This window comes from Sinocyclocheilus anshuiensis, unplaced genomic scaffold (genome assembly GCF_001515605.1).
Source record: "Sinocyclocheilus anshuiensis isolate Anshui unplaced genomic scaffold, SAMN03320099.WGS_v1.1 scaffold2170, whole genome shotgun sequence".
Taxonomy (NCBI): domain Eukaryota; kingdom Metazoa; phylum Chordata; class Actinopteri; order Cypriniformes; family Cyprinidae; genus Sinocyclocheilus; species Sinocyclocheilus anshuiensis.
The window spans coordinates 83,418-93,869 of record NW_015558572.1 but is presented as its reverse complement, the minus strand read 5'-3'; the positions used below and the strand labels follow the sequence as shown (position 1 = coordinate 93,869).

At 37.0% G+C, this 10,452-nt stretch overlaps 1 long non-coding RNA gene across 1 annotated transcript in view; it reads right to left on the bottom strand.

Moving 5' to 3' along the window:
* Positions 1 to 10,452, bottom strand: part of LOC107679644 (uncharacterized) — a 16,448-nt gene that overhangs the window by 5,626 nt on the left and 370 nt on the right. The gene's annotated exons all lie outside the window — the stretch shown is intronic.

Sequence of the window (10,452 nt, the reverse complement as noted above, 5' to 3'; positions counted from 1 at the left end):
CACTGTCACACTTAGAGGTCTTTTTTCTCTACCCTTTTTCTCTCTCCATGTCCGTTTATAAGTGCCTGAGTCTCAGCATTAAAAAAAAAAAACAAGATCAGGTTTCCGGGCCGATAAGTGCATCCAGACATGTTATCAGTACTATCACAAGAGCTCAAGACCTCATAATCCCTTTCTCTCTCTCTCCCTCTCTGTACTCTCTCTACTGTACAATGACACATTATTCTGTACGTAATATACTTCATGAAAGGCAGTGTATGGTGCATCTTGTCATCATTTCGTATTGCGGGGCTTTTTGAAGCGCTCTCGGGTTCTGAGCGCTGTGCGTAGGAGCGATGTATCCGTTCCACAGCACCGTATTATTTACCCAGATGGGGTTAATTGCTGAATAAAAGAATGGTTCCTTTCAGTTAACTATTATACAGCCTTTCTCCGCCTGCCCAACTCACCTCTCAACTCGATCCCACAATATCCTCTAATGCAGGGGTTTTCAAACTTTTTAATGCCAAATATTCCACAAATATGATGGTTCTCTTGTAATGGACGTCCTTCCTAATATTAAAAAACAGAATTAATGAAAAAGATTTTTAAAATGATATTGCAAAATATTTTTAGTGTTATTGTTTAATATGTTTATGAATAAAAATATTATTCCTGTGAATGCAAAGCTGAATTTTCAGCATCTTGATAAAAAAAAAAAGAAAAAACATTTTCAGTATTACAAAGTTAAAAGTGGGCGTGTCTGCTTTCTACCCCCAGGATCTACACCCCTTGCCGGGGTAGGCGGAAGGGTCAGTTGGTCAGCCGATGGGAAAAAAGACCCCCAGAGCTGTTTAGCTGGAGGCTGATGAGCCTGTCGCAGTGGGGAGATCAAGTCCGCTCTTTATTGGGCCCCGGGCCTCTCTCCGCCACCAACCCCTCACTCGACGACTCTCACATTCGCCATATCAGATTCTCCACCATTCCACTGTGAAGCTAAGGAGCACTTGATCGACAGTAATTACAGCTCCTCTAAGCCAGCAACTGATAGCTGGGATGTGTGTCCTAAGGGGGGCTTGGGTCATGAGAAAGCAGGATGAACATATCTGTTTTTTGAGCATATGAGTGAGTGAGACAGGGGAAGAGAGAATCCCACAATATCCTCTAATGCAGGGGTTTTCAAACTTTTTAATGCCAAATATTCCACAAATATGATGGTTCTCTTGTAATGGACGTCCTTCCTAATATTAAAAAACAGAATTAATGAAAAAGATTTTTAAAATGATATTGCAAAATATTTTTAGTGTTATTGTTTAATATGTTTATGAATAAAAATATTATTCCTGTGAATGCAAAGCTGAATTTTCAGCATCATTACTCCAGTCTTAAGTGTCAGATGATCCTTCAGAAATCATTCTAACATGCTGATCTGAAGCTCAAAAACATTTATTATTAGCAATATTGAAAAGTTGTGTGCTTAATATTTTTGTGGAAACCGTAATAATTTTTTTTCAGGATTCTTTGATGAATAAAAAATGTAAAAGAGCAGCATTTATTTAGAATAGAAATCTTTTGAAACATTATAAATGTCTTTACAGTCACTTTTGGTCAATGCATCCTTGCTAAATAAAAGTGTTTAAAAAACAACAAACTTTAAACTTTATATATTTATATATGAAAATAAATTAATACATATAAATGAAAATTAATTAATTTAATAATAATGAAAATAATAATAAAATATAAAATAAAAAAAATTAAATGTTCACAAGTACTTTACGTTTTCTTAGCAGTCTTTAAAAAGCAGAAATTGAACATGAATATAACATGAATATAAATATAAAGTTTTATATTTCATTAATATTTTAAGTGCATGTTAACCTTGACAGCCCAAAAACACATTTTGTAAAATTTATTTATCTCTTAGACTTCATGAACCACCTTGCAGGCCCCTTTTAAAAAAAAAAAAAAAAACAGATTTTAATGGACATCATTTTGTATCATATTATGCTTATCAAAGTTCCACTTGCATCTTTGAAAAAGAAGTGCATTGAAACATTTTAGGTTTATATCGAGTAGTCAATCATATACACACACAAAAATCCTTGAAAATCCTGCCCCCGAAACCTTGCAGTGCGGCGCTGAATTACTTCTTCAAGAATTACAAAGGATAAAGTTGTTATCGTCACTTTTGATTCTTGTTTAGTAGCGTTTCTGAGGTACTGAGGGCTGCTTTGTGTACCACAAGCCTTGTATACCTGGGCAATCTCCATGTTGTTCTGATTCGTTTAACTGGTACGGGTTCAGCGCTGAAGCGTTTGCTTTGAGGACGAAAGAGGAGCTCGGTGATATGCATCAAAATCCTCAGGCAGAAGAAAGAGCCTGCTAGGCCACTTGTAAATCCACTGAGCGTGGAAAACAGTTCAGCTACCACCCCCCACCTTCTCTCCTGACCTGGTCTTTTTTTTTAATTGTTCCTCACAAAGTGCATTGGCTTGCTAAGCTTCAAACCCCTCAAATGGGGTCAGAATTGTAAAATTAAGAGAAGCATTGTTAATTTTTTCTGTTTGCAATACATCACTCTGTTCTTCATTCAATAAAAATATTATGAAAAAAAAACAATGCACATAAAAATGACTCAAAAGCGAGTGAGTTGTCTGGTTCATTTTTAAAATGTTAAAATTAGTGAGTGAGCACTAAAAAATAAAATAAAATTAAATTAAATTAAATTAAATCATGGATATAACCACCATAAACAATAAGGTGGAAACATTCAACCCAATATTCAGAATAGTGGTCAAATGATATGGTTTTCAACAGCGATTCATAAGCTTTTACATTTGGTCTCCCCAACATTTGGTTTCCCCAATCTTGCATCAAAAATGGTCTATGCTTGAATAAACAAAGATAACTCAACACCTTGGGAAAAATCCAAACCATGATGGCCCTCAGATTCCCAGCAACCAAACTATCCCACACAAAAACCCGACTTGCCTCGACCCCTGAATTCCCCCCTAGAGGCCAACATCCCATATCCCACCCCACCCCACCATAGCCTGATACTTCAAACAGGACCAGGACTTGCACTGATTAACTGGCTTTCTCTACCACCCACCTATTAATGCTCCAACCTTCATTAACACCGGCTGATGAATGGTCGAGCGTTGAGAGGAGGTGTTAACACAGCACCTGCCTGCACTCATGTGGCCATTTATTAACCAACAATGACCTTCCACATCATAAAGCTGCTGGCCCTCTATTTGCTGTCTAATAAACAGAGGGCTACCCCTCCACCCCACCCCCAGCACTTTAACTCAACCCACTCTAACTCTTTATTGTGCTTTAAAGGACAGAAAATGTCTGTAAACTTGGAACACCTGGAATGCAGGAGGGGACGAGGATGAGACTGCAGGTGGTTCAAAGAGGTCATCTGAGCACACAGGCATACGACACCACAAAAAAAAAGTCAAAATATTATCAGGGACGGACGGTTCATACATTGTCTGAGATGTCAAAGGGTGTGTTCACATTTGTAGTTCAGATCTCTTGGTTCATTTGGTTCGGACCAAAAAAGAAAATGATGCATTAAGATCTGGTTCGCTCACAATGTCATTTTTAACACTGAACCCAAAGATACAAAACAAAAGGCATAAGGATGCAGTCACAACCTGAATGGACAGCTTTTATGATGTATATTTTGCGACAGGACTTACTGAACATCCAAAACCAAACCTGCCAAGTGTGAACACACCTTAAGTGTAGGAAGTGTTTTCCCAGGGTGACAAGTAAGCTGATGTGGAGGTTTTCACTCTCTTTTAATTGAGAGCGATAGAAGAAAGCTGGAAAAATTGGATCAGAACATAACGCTAAATGGATTCGAACTCACATCTCCCACGTGAGCACCACAACTCATTGTATTGAAGCATATGCATGAACCACTAGGCCATAGATGCAATAATAGTCTAAATAACTAAAATATTAGACCCTATGGATTTCATCAAATGAAAATATGATGGACGGATCACATCTCGCATCTTACAGTAGAAGGAGGCCACTTCTCGGCTGCTTCCTTTGAGCTATGGAGTTTGGCCTCCGAGCACCATTCCAGTCTCCCCTCTGCGGGCGAACAGAGGGAAACAGGAGAAAGTGAGAGAGATCATAATGGGCCCTAATGTGAGGACATATTTATTTCATTCATTAGGTGGAGTAATTAGGCCCTCTTTCAGTGTGGCCTAGGTTAAACAGCCGAGTGATGGATGGTGCTTTTGACAGAGGTTAGCCGGCTTCCGCTCTCACTGCCATTCTTTTCTTTGAGAGATGGCTCCTGTCACGGCGTTCGCGGAAAATCGTCAAAACTAATTTGGGGAAAAGTCAATGAACAGCATAGAATAACACACTGGAGCCCACCGCAACATCGAAGCCGCCCACCCAAAATTATGCCATTAAGAAACGACCAAAATTATCATTCGTTACGATTTCTGGAAACATTTTCCTTGGTATCAAAAAAGAACCTGTTACACAAACACAGTTCCTGTCATTATGCGCACTCCAAACCACAGAGTGTCGGGGAGGCATAAAAATACTTCCAGAGACCACAGCGAAACATTTAGTAGACTCAAAAAGATGGACAAACATTTGCATGATGAGATATTGGCTAATAAATGTATTTAAATAAATTATTCCAGCTGAGCAGTGTTGTAAAAAGGAAACCATATTCGTCATTCAAGGTTCAGTAACAATACCACAGCTAGTCAGTCGCAATCACAAACTTTCACAGAAGCAGTAATTACTGTAAAATTAATCTTAATGCAAGACTACATTTTAATAATGGCTGGCAAGTAATTTGAACTTAATTATAAGTGCTCGCTAAGGCAAGAATGATGATAAAAATATCATAAAATAGACTTGCGGGTGGGCTTGTCTGACTTGAGTAAGCAAGCAACCACCAAGAAACCCTAGCACTGTGGTGCTGAGTTTTGTACTACTTTTAATAAATATAAAATCAAGTTGTTAAGTTGCAGTCTTACATGCATGAAGTGCATTAATCCCAAATTTCTCTTATACACAATAATGGCTTTTTCGAAAACCATTCAGGTACACCTGACTGTATTCACTGTTGCTTTTTAATTCTGTGAACTGACGATCCAATATACACCCTCCACACATCTCTATGATCATTTCTTTTGGCCGAGTACCATCTCTGGCAGGTGGATCAAACCATCATTCGAGCAGAGGTGGGACGGGTTCTTAAATTAAAGCAGGGGTGAAGCATGGTTTCACAGCTCCCTCGCCACAATGCCCTGCCAGCAAAATAAATGCCATTTTATGCGTTTCCATAAATCCTATCAAATGAGTACTTTTCCTTGTTTTTTCCTCCATTTGATTTGCCAGAGCTGCTTCCTGCCACAGTGCTGGTCGAATGCCTGCCCAACTGCACAGGCATCAACTTACTATCATTAACTCTTTAAAGCACTATAAGAATGTGCTTCAAGATATTACTATTAGTTTTGCAACTCAAAAACTCCAGATAGCTCTTTATTTTGACTTTTGGCATTCTGATGACTATAAGTAACTTTGCAACTACATGTCAACTACCAGTCATTAGAGTATTAGTGTCTGCCTAATATATGCTAACACTTTATTTTGATGGTCCCCCAACGGACATCCTACTGACAATAATTAACTCTGCAAGTACAAGTCAACTTATTCTGCTAACTACAACCCTAATCTAACAGTCTACTAATACTTTGACATGATATTGACATGTAATTGCAAAGTTAGAGGTAGTATAATGTCTGAAAAGTGTAACCAACCTAGTGAAAAATAAATATACTAAATTGTACTGTATCTGAAATACATTTATTTCATACTCAGTATACTACAAATGCTTTTACATATTTAATAAAAATACCCTGCAATTGTACTTTTAATATAAAACTAAACTGGTATACTTAAAATCTACTAAATTGGAACTAATTTTGTGCTTAATGCACTTTAATTGTATGGAATTACTGAAGTCCAACTAAATTGTGTGGAAGTGCTGAAGTCCAACTAAAGATTTACTGAAGTATATTTGATTGTGCTAAAGTGGAATTATTGCAAGTATACTTTAGTTAATATCATACAATCCTCATTAACAGTGACATTAAAATACATTTTAGGCTTAATATTAGGAAATGTGCATTGTGCACAATTAGTACTCCAAATGAAGTTTAATTATAATTTTTATATCAGTAAGTCTCGAGCGATATGTCATTATATACACATTAGGGCTGTGCAATTAATCGCATGTGATTAATTGCACAGCCCTAATACACATATATACTTATTAATACTAACATAAACAAATAAAGTTCAGCTGAACACGGCATTAACATTTAAAAATGTTCAAAATAAATATAAGCTAAACAAACACTTTTGTGTAAGAGCACCGGTAAGGGTGTGCAGTCTAGAGCAACTGATTTGTCTCTATACCTCCTTCCTGGCCGGTTTCACTATATTAGTCAGGACAGGCAATAGTGTTGATTACTCATTGGCCATTAGATTGCTTTCACTGCCATGGCTAAGGCCTCTGCATCATGAGATTGCTTGGCTGAGCACAGGATTAGAACATACTTCAGCCAAATCCCCCCTTTTTCTGCACCGCTCCCTCTCTCCTTTCCTCTTCCTCTCCAGGGTTCATGTGGCTACCCTCAGGTCAACACAGCACACACACATTTACAAGCGCACACACTGAGTTTGAGACAGTTTGACTAGCTGTACAATCACTATTACCTCATTTCCTGTGACCATTCCTTTACCCCCACATATGGCCGAAACATATTTAATGATAGTTATTAGGGCTGTCAATCAATTAAAAAATATATATATACATATATATATATATATATATATATATATATATATATATATTGGGGTGCTGTGTGTACATTAATGAGGAAAAAAAATTAACTTAAATGATTTTAGCAAATGGCTGCAATATAACAAAGAGTCAAAAATTTAAGGGGGTCTGAATACTTTCCGTACCCACTGTATATATATATATCAATTTAAATAAATTTGCCATTTAACATTTATGCATTTTACAGATGCTTTTATCCTAAGTGACATATATTGAAGCTAAATGTTTTATGAGTTCATGCATTCCTTGGAAATCGAACCCATAACCTTGAAGTTGCCAGCACAATGCTCTACTGCTACAGGAATGAATCAATCAAGCTGACTGCAGTTAACTGCAATTAATCAAATAAAGAACAAAGCAGGGGTATTAAAACTAAAACCTTAAAAAAAAAACATTTCTGTTACTTAAAATAAAATAAAAGTTAACTGAAATAATAAAATATTGAAAAAATTTAAAATGAAACTTATTATTATTTATGAAAATTAAACTTATTTCAGGTACTTGCCAAGATACCATTTCTCATTTTAATTAACTTGATGTACTAAAATAACTAAAGCAAAAAAAGAATAAAAATAGACATAGTCAAGTACTATAAAATGACAAAAACACACAACAACATTACTAAAACTTTAAATAAAATTAAAATGAAAAGAAAAATATAGAAATAAAATTATAAAATTCTCATTCAAAATATTAAAAACTATAATAGTGCCTCAATGATATTAAAATAACACTGGAACTTAATAGTTCTATTTTCTTAATAGCTTGTAAAACTACTAGTGAGGTGAGAGGGGCAGAATTAATTTTTAATCACACATAGTTAGCAAAAGGATTTGAGAGCCACTGACCTAACATTATTTATATGTGCAAAATAAGACAAAACAACTGCAGATTATGAAATATCCATGAGCAAAACAAGTAGTCAGACAAGAAAAACCTTGTCTTTTTTCATCTTACGCTCACAAAAAGCCCTTTCCCTGAAAAACAGCCGCCCTTAAAAAAGCCTTTCAACATCTCAGTAGATTTAACAGGTGTAAAAACACTGAGCTGGCTGATCATGTGGTGAGCTGAGCACTGGGAAATTCAGAATAACCTACAACATGAAAGTTAGGGGAGAGAGAGAGAGCGAGTGTAGCATAGCATTGCAGCTTAAAGCTCATTAACTTCTCTCGCTGGCACCTTGCTGAGTTTAAAAGAGCCGGCTGCCTGGAGAAGACACGTCCACTGGCCGATAATCAGGTCAACAGCGGCATTGAGCAATCTTTTAAATTTGGTCACTGATGCTTGCAGGTTGTAAAAATACTTGCTTTTGAGTGTCATTGTAGCTTAATGTGATAAAGTAGCCATCTGTCATGTAGAACAATGGGGGATCTTTTAGAGAAGTAGAAGGATAAGGCCGGCCAACAAAGAAGATGTAGTAGCTTTATTTTGACAAGCCAACGTTAGTTATGAACATAGTGCAAAATATGTCTTTTAAAAGGCTATTCAGTCTATATTGACTACAGGCTCAAATGAGAGTGACACAAATCTTTCTCTATGCAAACAAACTAATGGCAACGTTTTAGCGAGCAGCCCTTTTGATTCATGCTCGAAATAAAGCCATCTCCCGCTGATTCAAGAAACAGCTACACCATATAGCACCGATAAAGTGCTTGTGGGAAGACCACCACAAGTATACATAAAGAACATAAAGCGAACTCAGTCCAGGACAATTTCCAGCAAACAAAAACAAACACATCCAGACAAAATAATTTGTCTTTTAATTGGATTTGTCAGGTTAGGCAGAGTATGGAAAGAGAGAGACTATGAATTTACCACATGTGTCAATGTGTTCACACACACACACACACACACACACACACACACACACACACACACACACACTCATCTCCGGCAGAGGGCCGTTGGCAGGTTGTCCTACATTAATTTGTCACAGTTAACGCTGTGCCAAAGTTCTGCCATAAACTGATTAAACATAGTAGGATGTGTATGTGCATTTGTCTATGTGGATGTGAAGGAATTTTTACTGAGCTTTGCATCTGGGCACAAATGCACCCCCTAATGCACACACACACACGCACACACACACATAGAAAGACATTTCTTTGACTTATAAAACTGTCACTTCACACCTGCATGCATGAGCTGATGTTCTAGCTGTCAATCGAGACACTTCCTTTTCCCATAAGTCTTTGCAGCCGGGCAGGAGGCTTTGGATTTATGGCGGACATGATTTAATTTATTTGTAAATTTGTTCATTAATTCATTATAGTGTATGAATAACAAAATAAATTACACATATTTCAAATTATGCAGGGCTGAGCATACAATGCTGCCGTGTTTAGTGTAGTCCATCAATGATGAACGCTCTGTGTGTATGTGTATGTGTATGTGTGTGTGTGTGTGTGTGTGTGTGTGTGTGTGTGTGTGTGTGTGTGTGTGTGCGGGCACTAACATCCTAACTGTGTGCCACACACCTGATCTCCAGTTTCATGGGCTGAATACCTGTGGCCATTTACCAACAGTGATACTGATATACATCATATCCATGACAAGGGGGCTGCTTTGACACACACACATTATACATACACTCTTATTCCCTCTCTCTCTCTTTCTGTCTCAAACCTGGGGCCTTTTTCTTTCTGCAGTCATGCACATATTAAAAGGGCAGATACTCTGGGAATATGGCTGTGTGTTTGTGTGTATCTGCTATGTTATTGCTTAGTAACTAGAAATCTACAAATCCAGAGTCTTCCACACCAACTAGTGCTGGGAAAACAAAACATACAAGATGATCTACCTGACAGACACTGTTCCTCAAGTCGGAGCTGTGGTCTGGAGGTGGGGCTCATGTGGCAATTTGAATTTAAATCTAGCTCACAGATTCATTCTAAGGTAATGTTTAAGATTTCATGTTTAATTCTGTTTAGTGTCTAAAAAAACAGTTAAAATGAAAAAAAAATTTAAATCAAAACTTTTTTTTTCTTTCTAATTTTTATCTATTTATTTATTGGTCTAAATATAAGTCAATGTATGCGTTCCCTGTTAAGTAAAGTCAAGTCACCTTTATTTATATAGCGCTTTTAACAATACAGATTGTGTCAAAGCAACTGTACAGCATTAATTAGGAAAATAGTGTGTCAATAATGCAAAATGACAATAGTAAACACTGTTCATCAGATTACCACTAACTAATTTGAATGGGTTAATGTAGAGTTTAAAAAAATACTCTACTGTACCTTTGAGGCTGAGCTTAAATAAATACATACATACAGTACATACATACAGAATATTTCATGATCCCATTCTCCCATTCTCCCTGTTATGTAACTCTATGGCCTAAATCTCTCGCTGTCCTTATAATTACAAGTGCCAAAAACTAATAGTGGTTCTTACATTTTCAGTAAGTTTCTGAAAATGTGCAGAGAAGTCAACATTACAAGTGATTTAACCTCACTTTAGTTTAAGATGGAGAGTGCAGGGTGTTGAATGAGCTGGTCTGGGTCAGAGAATAACCTGCTGTCAGACAGCACTGCTCGAGAGAGAGAGAGAGAGAGAGAGAGAGAGAGAGA